Source organism: Pseudophryne corroboree, unplaced genomic scaffold (genome assembly GCF_028390025.1).
Source record: "Pseudophryne corroboree isolate aPseCor3 unplaced genomic scaffold, aPseCor3.hap2 scaffold_195, whole genome shotgun sequence".
Lineage (NCBI taxonomy): Eukaryota > Metazoa > Chordata > Amphibia > Anura > Myobatrachidae > Pseudophryne > Pseudophryne corroboree.
The window spans coordinates 927751-942278 of NW_026968590.1; positions in this window are offsets into that span (position 1 = coordinate 927751).

Genomic DNA, 14528 nt, shown 5'->3' on the forward strand with positions numbered 1-14528 from the left:
AAGAAAATCTTTATTTAAGGGTGAAGATGTTTCTCACAAAATCGTTGCCCCAATGCATCATTGAAATCCAAGCTGGAAAGATGATTTTAATATATTACTTGAACATTTTATATTGCTCTTCTGGTGATAATGTAGTTTGTTTTTGTCAATTACCATTTTAATAATCGGGTAAAGAAAATTAAGTGGATTTTTGAAAGAAAACAATACTGTCAATATACTATTAAAACAAATTAAAATGGTAAAAGTTATTGTACTTTAAGTAAAAATAAAAGAGCAAAAATATCAATCCCAGTTTTGGATTACTTTAATTAACAAAAAAAAAATGCATATAGCAGAGGATAGTTTCAATCTGCCTACCTCTGGGTTATGGACCCAGCATGCTTCCATTACAGTACTCTGCTGCACATGTAAGTGCAAGAGATCCTGAAGCACTCACTCATCATGGGAAAGTACCAATGTGTTTCTTCATTGGTTGATGGAAGAAACATCTTACAAAAACTCTCCACATTATTGACTTTTTAAAATGTTTCTAGGAATCGTTCTAGATGAATGCTTATTAGCCTTTGTCAGTATGGACTTTTGCAAAGTGTTGCTGTGGTGCAATCAGTTACTGCGTAAGGCTATTAACCAAAAGGTTGGTGGTTCAATCCCACCCAGGGACGTAATTGACCTTGTTATCAGATTTTGGTGATCTTTATGTAGACAAGTCAAAATTTCGAAAACCCCTGTTATGGTGTAGGGTACCTGGCCTTCTCTGATGTAATCAGAGTTAGATTTGATTCAGTGATTTTATAAAAACAGCTAGGAAGCACAATTTAGCAGTGGGTTGCAGAGAAAAAGAAATATGCTGGCAAAAAAATCCAATTGAGTGATTAAATAGCTCTTCATTTTCTGGCTTTATTTTTATGCTAACAAATTTGTTCTCTGAAAAGTGTCCACAAAGCCAAGTATCTGATTAACATCTTTGTAGGGATGGTTTTTCACCTATTACTAAATTAAACTTGCTTCATTGGAAAGGCAGCAAGGTGCATCCTCATTTCAATATCTACTGAAATAATACAGGTTGACACCAGGAAACATTAACGCCACTGCATCCTTGCTGCTTTCTCATGTGGAAGTCTGTTTAATGTGAAAACAAGGTGATATCTAATTAGCACACAGGTAAGGAATTAAGAAAATCTTTATTTAAGGGTGAAGATGTTTCTCACAAAATCGTTGCCCCAATGCATCATTGAAATTCAAGCTGGAAAGATGATTTTAATATATCATTTGTACATTTTGTATTGCTCTTCTGGTGACAATGTAGTTTGTTTTTGTCAATTACCATTTTAATAATCGGGTAAAGAAAATTAATTGGATTTTTGAAAGAAAACAATACTGTCAATATACTATTAAAACAAATTAAAATGGTAAAAGTTATTGTACTTTAAGTAAAAATAAAAGAGCAAAAATATCAATCCCAGTTTTGGATTACTTTAATTAACAAAAAAAATGCATATAGCAGAGGATAGTTTCAATCTGCCTACCTCTGGGTTATGGACCCAGCATGCTTCCATTACAGTACTCTGCTGCACATGTAAGTGCAAGAGATCCTGAAGCACTCACTCATCATGGGAAAGTACCAATGTGTTTCTTCATTGGTTGATGGAAGAAACATCTTACAAAAACTCTCCACATTATTGACTTTTTAAAATGTTTCTAGGAATCGTTCTAGATGAATGCTTATTAGCCTTTGTCAGTATGGACTTTTGCAAAGTGTTGCTGTGGCGCAATCAGTTACTGTGTAAGGCTAATAACCAAAAGGTTGGTGGTTCAATCCCACCCAGGGACGTAATTGACCTTGTTATCAGATTTTGGTGATCTTTATGTAGACAAGTCAAAATTTCAAACCCCCTCTTATGGTGTAGGGTACCTGGCCTTCTCTGATGTAATCAGAGTTAGATTTGATTCAGTGATTTTATAAAAACAGCTTGGAAGCACAATTTAGCAGTGGGTTGCAGAGAAAAAGAAATATGCTGGCAAAAAAATCCAATTGAGTGATTAAACAGCTCTTCATTTTCTGGCTTTATTTTTATGCTAACAAATTTGTTCTCTGAAAAGTGTCCACAAAGCCAAGTTTCTGATTAACACCTTTGTAGGGATGGTTTTTCACCTATTACTAAATTAAACTTGCTTCATTGGAAAGGCTGCAAGATGCATCCTCATTTGAATATCTACTGAAATAATACAGGTTGACACCAGGAAACATTAACGCCACTGCATCCTTGCTGCTTTCTCATGTGGAAGTCTGTTTAATGTGAAAACAAGGTGATATCTAATTAGCACACAGGTAAGGAATTAAGAAAATCTTTATTTAAGGGTGAAGATGTTTCTCACAAAATCGTTGCCCCAATGCATCATTGAAATTCAAGCTGGAAAGATTATTTTAATATATCACTTGTACATTTTGTATTGCTCTTCTGGTGACAATGTAGTTTGTTTTTGTCAATTACCATTTTAATAATCGGGTAAAGAAAATTAAGTGGATTTTTGAAAGAAAACAATACTGTCAATATACTATTAAAACAAATGAAAATGGTAAAAGTTATTGTACTTTAAGTAAAAATAAAAGAGCAAAAATATCAATCCCAGTTTTGGATTACTTTAATTAACAAAAAAAACAGCATATAGCAGAGGATAGTTTCAATCTGCCTACCTCTGGGCTATGGACCCAGCATGCTTCCATTACAGTACTCTGCTGCACATGTAATTGCAAGAGATCCTGAAGTACTCATTCATCATGGGAAAGTACCAATGTGTTTCTTCATTGGTTGATGGAAGAAACATCTTACAAAAACTCTCCAGATTATTGACTACTTAAAGTTTTTCTAGGAAACGTTCTAGATGAATGCTTATTAGCCTTTGTCAGTATGTACTTTTGCAAAGTGTCGCTGTGGCGCAATCAGTTAGTGTGTACGGCTATTAACCAAAAGGTTGGTGGTTCAATCCCACCCAGGGATGTAATTGACCTTGTTATCAGATTTTGGTGATCTTTAAGTAGACAAGTCAAAATTTCAAAAACCCCTGTTATGGTGTTGGGTACCTGGCCTTCTCTGATGTAATCAGAGTTAGATTTGATTCAGTGATTTTATAAAAACAGCTAGGAAGCACAATTTAGCAGTGGTTTGCAGAGAAAAAGAAATATGCTGGCAAAAAAATCCAATTGAGTGATTAAACAGCTCTTCATTTTCTGGCTTTATTTTTATGCTAACAAATTTGTTCTCTGAAAAGTGTCCACAAAGCCAAGTATCTGATTAACATCTTTGTAGGGATGGTTTTTCACCTATTACTAAATTAAACTTGCTTCATTGGAAAGGCAGCAAGATGCATCCTCATTTCAATATCTACTGAAATAATACAGGTTGACACCAGGAAACATTAACGCCACTGCATCCTTGCTGCTTTCTCATGTGGAAGTCTGTTTAATGTGAAAACAAGGTGATATCTAATTAGCACACAGGTAAGGAATTAAGAAAATCTTTATTTAAGGGTGAAGATGTTTCTCACAAAATCGTTGCCCCAATGCATCATTGAAATTCAAGCTGGAAAGATGATTTTAATATATCACTTGTACATTTTGTATTGCTCTTCTGGTGACAATGTAGTTTGTTTTTGTCAATTACCATTTTAATAATAGGGTAAAGAAAATTAAGTGGATTTTTGAAAGAAAACAATACTGTCAATATACTATTAAAACAAATTAAAATGGTAAAAGTTATTGTACTTTAAGTAAAAATAAAAGAGCAAAAATATCAATCCCAGTTTTGGATTACTTTAATTAACAAAAAAAAATGCATATAGCAGAGGATAGTTTCAATCTGCCTACCTCTGGGTTAAGGGGCCCAGCATGCTTCCATTGCAGTACTCTGCTGCACATGTAAGTGCAAGAGAACCTGAAGCACTCACTCATCATGGGAAAGTACCAATGCGTTTCTTCATTGGTTGATGGAAGAAACATCTTACAAAAACTCTCCAGATTATTGACTTTTTAAAGTTTTCTAGGAAACGTTCTAGATGAATGCTTATTAGCCTTTGTCAGTATGTACTTTTGCAAAGTGTCTCTGTGGTGCAATCGGTTAGTGTGTTTGGTTATTAACCAAAGGGTTGGTGGTTCAATCCCACCCAGGGATGTTATTGACCTTGTCATCAGATTTTGGTGATCTTTAAGTAGACAAGTCAAAATTTCAAACCCCCTCTTATGGTGTAGGGTACCTGGCCTACTCTGATGTAATCAGAGTTAGATTTGATTAAGTGATTTTATCAAAAAACAGCTAGGAAGCACAATTTAGCAGTGGTTTGCAGAGAAAATGAAATATGCTGGCAGAAAAATCCAATTGAGTGATTAAACAGCTCTTCATTTTCTGGCTTTATTTTTATGCTAACTAATTTGTTCTCTGAAAAGTGTCCACAAAGCCAAGTATCGGATTAACATCTTTGTAGGGATGGTTTTTCACCTATTACTAAATTAAACTTGCTTCATTGGAAAGGCAGCAAGATGCATCCTCATTTCAATATCTACTGAAATAATACAGGTTGACACCAGGAAACATTAACGCCACTGCATCCTTGCTGCTTTCTCATGTGGAAGTCTGTTTAATGTGAAAACAAGGTGATATCTAATTAGCACACAGGTAAGGAATTAAGAAAATCTTTATTTAAGGGTAAGATGTTTCTCACAAAATCGTTGCCCCAATGCATCATTGAGATTCAAGCTGGAAAGATGATTTTAATATATCATTTGTACATTTTGTATTGCTCTTCTGGTGACAATGTAGTTTGTTTTTGTCAATTACCATTTTAATAATCGGGTAAAGAAAATTAATTGGATTTTTGAAAGAAAACAATACTGTCAATATACTATTAAAACAAATTAAAATGGTAAAAGTTATTGTACTTTAAGTAAAAATAAAAGAGCAAAAATATCAATCCCAGTTTTGGATTACTTTAATTAACAAAAAAAATGCATATAGCAGAGGATAGTTTCAATCTGCCTACCTCTGGGTTATGGACCCAGCATGCTTCCATTACAGTACTCTGCTGCACATGTAAGTGCAAGAGATCCTGAAGCACTCACTCATCATGGGAAAGTACCAATGTGTTTCTTCATTGGTTGATGGAAGAAACATCTTACAAAAACTCTCCACATTATTGACTTTTTAAAATGTTTCTAGGAATCGTTCTAGATGAATGCTTATTAGCCTTTGTCAGTATGGACTTTTGCAAAGTGTTGCTGTGGCGCAATCAGTTACTGTGTAAGGCTAATAACCAAAAGGTTGGTGGTTCAATCCCACCCAGGGACGTAATTGACCTTGTTATCAGATTTTGGTGATCTTTATGTAGACAAGTCAAAATTTCAAACCCCCTCTTATGGTGTAGGGTACCTGGCCTTCTCTGATGTAATCAGAGTTAGATTTGATTCAGTGATTTTATAAAAACAGCTTGGAAGCACAATTTAGCAGTGGGTTGCAGAGAAAAAGAAATATGCTGGCAAAAAAATCCAATTGAGTGATTAAACAGCTCTTCATTTTCTGGCTTTATTTTTATGCTAACAAATTTGTTCTCTGAAAAGTGTCCACAAAGCCAAGTTTCTGATTAACACCTTTGTAGGGATGGTTTTTCACCTATTACTAAATTAAACTTGCTTCATTGGAAAGGCAGCAAGATGCATCCTCATTTCAATATCTACTGAAATAATACAGGTTGACACCAGGAAACATTAACGCCACTGCATCCTTGCTGCTTTCTCATGTGGAAGTCTGTTTAATGTGAAAACAAGGTGATATCTAATTAGCACACAGGTAAGGAATTAAGAAAATCTTTATTTAAGGGTGAAGATGTTTCTCACAAAATCGTTGCCCCAATGCATCATTGAAATTCAAGCTGGAAAGATGATTTTAATATATCACTTGTACATTTTGTATTGCTCTTCTGGTGACAATGTAGTTTGTTTTTGTCAATTACCATTTTAATAATCGGGTAAAGAAAATTAAGTGGATTTTTGAAAGAAAACAATACTGTCAATATACTATTAAAACAAATGAAAATGGTAAAAGTTATTGTACTTTAAGTAAAAATAAAAGAGCAAAAATATCAATCCCAGTTTTGGATTACTTTAATTAACAAAAAAAAACGCATATAGCAGAGGATAGTTTCAATCTGCCTACCTCTGGGCTATGGACCCAGCATGCTTCCATTACAGTACTCTGCTGCACATGTAATTGCAAGAGATCCTGAAGTACTCACTCATCATGGGAAAGTACCAATGTGTTTCTTCATTGGTTGATGGAAGAAACATCTTACAAAAACTCTCCAGATTATTGACTACTTAAAGTTTTTCTAGGAAACGTTCTAGATGAATGCTTATTAGCCTTTGTCAGTATGTACTTTTGCAAAGTGTCGCTGTGGCGCAATCAGTTAGTGTGTACGGCTATTAACCAAAAGGTTGGTGGTTCAATCCCACCCAGGGATGTAATTGACCTTGTTGTCAGATTTTGGTGATCTTTAAGTAGACAAGTCAAAATTTCAAAAACCCCTGTTATGGTGTAGGGTACCTGGCCTTCTCTGATGTAATCAGAGTTAGATTTGATTCAGTGATTTTATAAAAACAGCTAGGAAGCACAATTTAGCAGTGGTTTGCAGAGAAAAAGAAATATGCTGGCAAAAAAATCCAATTGAGTGATTAAACAGCTCTTCATTTTCTGGCTTTATTTTTATGCTAACAAATTTGTTCTCTGAAAAGTGTCCACAAAGCCAAGTATCTGATTAACATCTTTGTAGGGATGGTTTTTCACCTATTACTAAATTAAACTTGCTTCATTGGAAAGGCAGCAAGATGCATCCTCATTTCAATATCTACTGAAATAATACAGGTTGACACCAGGAAACATTAACGCCACTGCATCCTTGCTGCTTTCTCATGTGGAAGTCTGTTTAATGTGAAAACAAGGTGATATCTAATTAGCACACAGGTAAGGAATTAAGAAAATCTTTATTTAAGGGTGAAGATGTTTCTCACAAAATCGTTGCCCCAATGCATCATTGAAATTCAAGCTGGAAAGATGATTTTAATATATCACTTGTACATTTTGTATTGCTCTTCTGGTGACAATGTAGTTTGTTTTTGTCAATTACCATTTTAATAATAGGGTAAAGAAAATTAAGTGGATTTTTGAAAGAAAACAATACTGTCAATATACTATTAAAACAAATTAAAATGGTAAAAGTTATTGTACTTTAAGTAAAAATAAAAGAGCAAAAATATCAATCCCAGTTTTGGATTACTTTAATTAACAAAAAAAAAATGCATATAGCAGAGGATAGTTTCAATCTGCCTACCTCTGGGTTAAGGGGCCCAGCATGCTTCCATTGCAGTACTCTGCTGCACATGTAAGTGCAAGAGATCCTGAAGCACTCACTCATCATGGGAAAGTACCAATGCGTTTCTTCATTGGTTGATGGAAGAAACATCTTACAAAAACTCTCCAGATTATTGACTTTTTAAAGTTTTCTAGGAAACGTTCTAGATGAATGCTTATTAGCCTTTGTCAGTATGTACTTTTGCAAAGTGTCTCTGTGGTGCAATCGGTTAGTGTGTTTGGTTATTAACCAAAGGGTTGGTGGTTCAATCCCACCCAGGGATGTTATTGACCTTGTCATCAGATTTTGGTGATCTTTAAGTAGACAAGTCAAAATTTCAAACCCCCTCTTATGGTGTAGGGTACCTGGCCTACTCTGATGTAATCAGAGTTAGATTTGATTAAGTGATTTTATCAAAAAACAGCTAGGAAGCACAATTTAGCAGTGGTTTGCAGAGAAAATGAAATATGCTGGCAGAAAAATCCAATTGAGTGATTAAACAGCTCTTCATTTTCTGGCTTTATTTTTATGCTAACTAATTTGTTCTCTAAAAAGTGTCCACAAAGCCAAGTATCGGATTAACATCTTTGTAGGGATGGTTTTTCACCTATTACTAAATTAAACTTGCTTCATTGGAAAGGCAGCAAGATGCATCCTCATTTCAATATCTACTGAAATAATACAGGTTGACACCAGGAAACATTAACGCCACTGCATCCTTGCTGCTTTCTCATGTGGAAGTCTGTTTAATGTGAAAACAAGGTGATATCTAATTAGCACACAGGTAAGGAATTAAGAAAATCTTTATTTAAGGGTAAGATGTTTCTCACAAAATCGTTGCCCCAATGCATCATTGAAATTCAAGCTGGAAAGATGATTTTAATATATCACTTGTACATTTTGTATTGCTCTTCTGATGACAATGTAGTTTGTTTTTGTCAATTACCATTTTAATAATCGGGTAAAGAAAATTAAGTGGATTTTTGAAAGAAAACAATACTGTCAATATACTATTAAAACAAATTAAAATGGTAAAAGTTATTGTACTTTAAGTAAAAATAAAAGAGCAAAAATATCAATACCAGTTTTGGATTACTTTAATTAACAAAAAAAAATGCATATAGCAGAGGATAGTTTCAATCTGCCTACCTCTGGGTTATGGACCCAGCATGCTTCCATTACAGTCCTCTGCTGCACATGTAAGTGCAAGAGATCCTGAAGCACTCACTCATCATGGGAAAGTACCAATGTGTTTCTTCATTGGTTGATGGAAGAAACATCTTACAAAAACTCTCCACATTATTGACTTTTTAAAATGTTTCTAGGAATCGTTCTAGATGAATGCTTATTAGCCTTTGTCAGTATGGACTTTTGCAAAGTGTTGCTGTGGCGCAATCAGTTACTGTGTAAGGCTATTAACCAAAAGGTTGGTGGTTCAATCCCACCCAGGGATGTAATTGACCTTGTTATCAGATTTTGGTGATCTTTATGTAGACAAGTCAAAATTTCGAAAACCCCTGTTATGGTGTAGGGTACCTGGCCTTCTCTGATGTAATCAGAGTTAGATTTGATTCAGTGATTTTATAAAAACAGCTAGGAAGCACAATTTAGCAGTGGGTTGCAGAGAAAAAGAAATATGCTGGCAAAAAAATCCAATTGAGTGATTAAACAGCTCTTCATTTTCTGGCTTTATTTTTATGCTAACAAATTTGTTCTCTGAAAAGTGTCCACAAAGCCAAGTATCTGATTAACATCTTTGTAGGGATGGTTTTTCACCTATTACTAAATTAAACTTGCTTCATTGGAAAGGCAGCAAGATGCATCCTCATTTCAATATCTACTGAAATAATACAGGTTGACACCAGGAAACATTAACGCCACTGCATCCTTGCTGCTTTCTCATGTGGAAGTCTGTTTAATGTGAAAACAAGGTGATATCTAATTAGCACACAGGTAAGGAATTAAGAAAATCTTTATTTAAGGGTGAAGATGTTTCTCACAAAATCGTTGCCCCAATGCATCATTGAAATTCAAGCTGGAAAGATGATTTTAATATATCACTTGTACATTTTGTATTGCTCTTCTGGTGACAATGTAGTTTGTTTTTGTCAATTACCATTTTAATAATAGGGTAAAGAAAATTAAGTGGATTTTTGAAAGAAAACAATACTGTCAATATACTATTAAAACAAATTAAAATGGTAAAAGTTATTGTACTTAAGTAAAAATAAAAGAGCAAAAATATCAATCCCAGTTTTGGATTACTTTAATTAACAAAAAAAAAATGCATATAGCAGAGGATAGTTTCAATCTGCCTACCTCTGGGTTAAGGGGCCCAGCATGCTTCCATTGCAGTACTCTGCTGCACATGTAAGTGCAAGAGATCCTGAAGCACTCACTCATCATGGGAAAGTACCAATGCGTTTCTTCATTGGTTGATGGAAGAAACATCTTACAAAAACTCTCCAGATTATTGACTTTTTAAAGTTTTCTAGGAAACGTTCTAGATGAATGCTTATTAGCCTTTGTCAGTATGTACTTTTGCAAAGTGTCTCTGTGGTGCAATCGGTTAGTGTGTTTGGTTATTAACCAAAGGGTTGGTGGTTCAATCCCACCCAGGGATGTTATTGACCTTGTCATCAGATTTTGGTGATCTTTAAGTAGACAAGTCAAAATTTCAAACCCCCTCTTATGGTGTAGGGTACCTGGCCTACTCTGATGTAATCAGAGTTAGATTTGATTAAGTGATTTTATCAAAAAACAGCTAGGAAGCACAATTTAGCAGTGGTTTGCAGAGAAAATGAAATATGCTGGCAGAAAAATCCAATTGAGTGATTAAACAGCTCTTCATTTTCTGGCTTTATTTTTATGCTAACTAATTTGTTCTCTAAAAAGTGTCCACAAAGCCAAGTATCGGATTAACATCTTTGTAGGGATGGTTTTTCACCTATTACTAAATTAAACTTGCTTCATTGGAAAGGCAACAAGATGCATCCTCATTTCAATATCTACTGAAATAATACAGGTTGACACCAGGAAACATTAACGCCACTGCATCCTTGCTGCTTTCTCATGTGGAAGTCTGTTTAATGTGAAAACAAGGTGATATCTAATTAGCACACAGGTAAGGAATTAAGAAAATCTTTATTTAAGGGTAAGATGTTTCTCACAAAATCGTTGCCCCAATGCATCATTGAAATTCAAGCTGGAAAGATGATTTTAATATATCACTTGTACATTTTGTATTGCTCTTCTGATGACAATGTAGTTTGTTTTTGTCAATTACCATTTTAATAATCGGGTAAAGAAAATTAAGTGGATTTTTGAAAGAAAACAATACTGTCAATATACTATTAAAACAAATTAAAATGGTAAAAGTTATTGTACTTTAAGTAAAAATAAAAGAGCAAAAATATCAATACCAGTTTTGGATTACTTTAATTAACAAAAAAAAATGCATATAGCAGAGGATAGTTTCAATCTGCCTACCTCTGGGTTATGGACCCAGCATGCTTCCATTACAGTCCTCTGCTGCACATGTAAGTGCAAGAGATCCTGAAGCACTCACTCATCATGGGAAAGTACCAATGTGTTTCTTCATTGGTTGATGGAAGAAACATCTTACAAAAACTCTCCACATTATTGACTTTTTAAAATGTTTCTAGGAATCGTTCTAGATGAATGCTTATTAGCCTTTGTCAGTATGGACTTTTGCAAAGTGTTGCTGTGGCGCAATCAGTTACTGTGTAAGGCTATTAACCAAAAGGTTGGTGGTTCAATCCCACCCAGGGATGTAATTGACCTTGTTATCAGATTTTGGTGATCTTTATGTAGACAAGTCAAAATTTCGAAAACCCCTGTTATGGTGTAGGGTACCTGGCCTTCTCTGATGTAATCAGAGTTAGATTTGATTCAGTGATTTTATAAAAACAGCTAGGAAGCACAATTTAGCAGTGGGTTGCAGAGAAAAAGAAATATGCTGGCAAAAAAATCCAATTGAGTGATTAAACAGCTCTTCATTTTCTGGCTTTATTTTTATGCTAACAAATTTGTTCTCTGAAAAGTGTCCACAAAGCCAAGTATCTGATTAACATCTTTGTAGGGATGGTTTTTCACCTATTACTAAATTAAACTTGCTTCATTGGAAAGGCAGCAAGATGCATCCTCATTTCAATATCTACTGAAATAATACAGGTTGACACCAGGAAACATTAACGCCACTGCATCCTTGCTGCTTTCTCATGTGGAAGTCTGTTTAATGTGAAAACAAGGTGATATCTAATTAGCACACAGGTAAGGAATTAAGAAAATCTTTATTTAAGGGTGAAGATGTTTCTCACAAAATCGTTGCCCCAATGCATCATTGAAATTCAAGCTGGAAAGATGATTTTAATATATCATTTGTACATTTTGTATTGCTCTTCTGGTGACAATGTAGTTTGTTTTTGTCAATTACCATTTTAATAATCGGGTAAAGAAAATTAATTGGATTTTTGAAAGAAAACAATACTGTCAATATACTATTAAAACAAATTAAAATGGTAAAAGTTATTGTACTTTAAGTAAAAATAAAAGAGCAAAAATATCAATCCCAGTTTTGGATTACTTTAATTAACAAAAAAAATGCATATAGCAGAGGATAGTTTCAATCTGCCTACCTCTGGGTTATGGACCCAGCATGCTTCCATTACAGTACTCTGCTGCACATGTAAGTGCAAGAGATCCTGAAGCACTCACTCATCATGGGAAAGTACCAATGTGTTTCTTCATTGGTTGATGGAAGAAACATCTTACAAAAACTCTCCACATTATTGACTTTTTAAAATGTTTCTAGGAATCGTTCTAGATGAATGCTTATTAGCCTTTGTCAGTATGGACTTTTGCAAAGTGTTGCTGTGGCGCAATCAGTTACTGTGTAAGGCTAATAACCAAAAGGTTGGTGGTTCAATCCCACCCAGGGACGTAATTGACCTTGTTATCAGATTTTGGTGATCTTTATGTAGACAAGTCAAAATTTCAAACCCCCTCTTATGGTGTAGGGTACCTGGCCTTCTCTGATGTAATCAGAGTTAGATTTGATTCAGTGATTTTATAAAAACAGCTTGGAAGCACAATTTAGCAGTGGGTTGCAGAGAAAAAGAAATATGCTGGCAAAAAAATCCAATTGAGTGATTAAACAGCTCTTCATTTTCTGGCTTTATTTTTATGCTAACAAATTTGTTCTCTGAAAAGTGTCCACAAAGCCAAGTTTCTGATTAACACCTTTGTAGGGATGGTTTTTCACCTATTACTAAATTAAACTTGCTTCATTGGAAAGGCAGCAAGATGCATCCTCATTTGAATATCTACTGAAATAATACAGGTTGACACCAGGAAACATTAACGCCACTGCATCCTTGCTGCTTTCTCATGTGGAAGTCTGTTTAATGTGAAAACAAGGTGATATCTAATTAGCACACAGGTAAGGAATTAAGAAAATCTTTATTTAAGGGTGAAGATGTTTCTCACAAAATCGTTGCCCCAATGCATCATTGAAATTCAAGCTGGAAAGATGATTTTAATATATCACTTGTACATTTTGTATTGCTCTTCTGGTGACAATGTAGTTTGTTTTTGTCAATTACCATTTTAATAATCGGGTAAAGAAAATTAAGTGGATTTTTGAAAGAAAACAATACTGTCAATATACTATTAAAACAAATGAAAATGGTAAAAGTTATTGTACTTTAAGTAAAAATAAAAGAGCAAAAATATCAATCCCAGTTTTGGATTACTTTAATTAACAAAAAAAAATGCATATAGCAGAGGATAGTTTCAATCTGCCTACCTCTGGGCTATGGACCCAGCATGCTTCCATTACAGTACTCTGCTGCACATGTAATTGCAAGAGATCCTGAAGCACTCACTCATCATGGGAAAGTACCAATGTGTTTCTTCATTGGTTGATGGAAGAAACATCTTACAAAAACTCTCCAGATTATTGACTATTTAAAGTTTTTCTTGGAAACGTTCTAGATGAATGCTTATCAGCCTTTGTCAGTATGTACTTTTGCAAAGTGTCGCTGTGGCGCAATCAGTTAGTGTGTACGGCTATTAACCAAAAGGTTGGTGGTTCAATCCCACCCAGGGACGTAATTGACCTTGTTATCAGATTTTGGTGATCTTTAAGTAGACAAGTCAAAATTTCAAAAACCCCTGTTATGGTGTTGGGTACCTGGCCTTCTCTGATGTAATCAGAGTTAGATTTGATTCAGTGATTTTATAAAAACAGCTAGGAAGCACAATTTAGCAGTGGTTTGCAGAGAAAAAGAAATATGCTGGCAAAAAAATCCAATTGAGTGATTAAACAGCTCTTCATTTTCTGGCTTTACTTTTATGCTAACAAATTTGTACTCTGAAAAGTGTCCACAAAGCCAAATATCTGATTAACATCTTTGTAGGAATGGTTTTTCACCTATTACTAAATTAAACTTGCTTCATTGGAAAGGCAGCAAGATGCATCCTCATTTCAATATCTACTGAAATAATACAGGTTGACACCAGGAAACATTAACGCCACTGCATCCTTGCTGCTTTCTCATGTGGAAGTCTGTTTAATGTGAAAACAAGGTGATATCTAATTAGCACACAGGTAAGGAATTAAGAAAATCTTTATTTAAGGGTGAAGATGTTTCTCACAAAATCGTTGCCCCAATGCATCATTGAAATTCAAGCTGGAAAGATGATTTTAATACATCACTTGTACATTTTGTATTGCTCTTCTGGTGACAATGTAGTTTGTTTTTGTCAATTACCATTTTAATAATCGGGTAAAGAAAATTAAGTGGATTTTTGAAAGAAAACAATACTGTCAATATACTATTAAAACAAATTAAAATGGTAAAAGTTATTGTACTTTAAGTAAAAATAAAAGCTAAAATATCAATCCCAGTTTTGGATTACTTTAATGAACAAAAAAAATGCATATAGCAAAGGATAGTTTCAATCGGCCTACCTCTGGGTTATGGACCCAGCATGCTTCCATTACAGTACTCTGCTGCACATGTAAGTGCAAGAGATCCTGAAGCACTCCCTCATCATGCGAAAGTACCAATGTGTTTCTTCATTGGTTGCTGGAAGAAACATCTTACAAA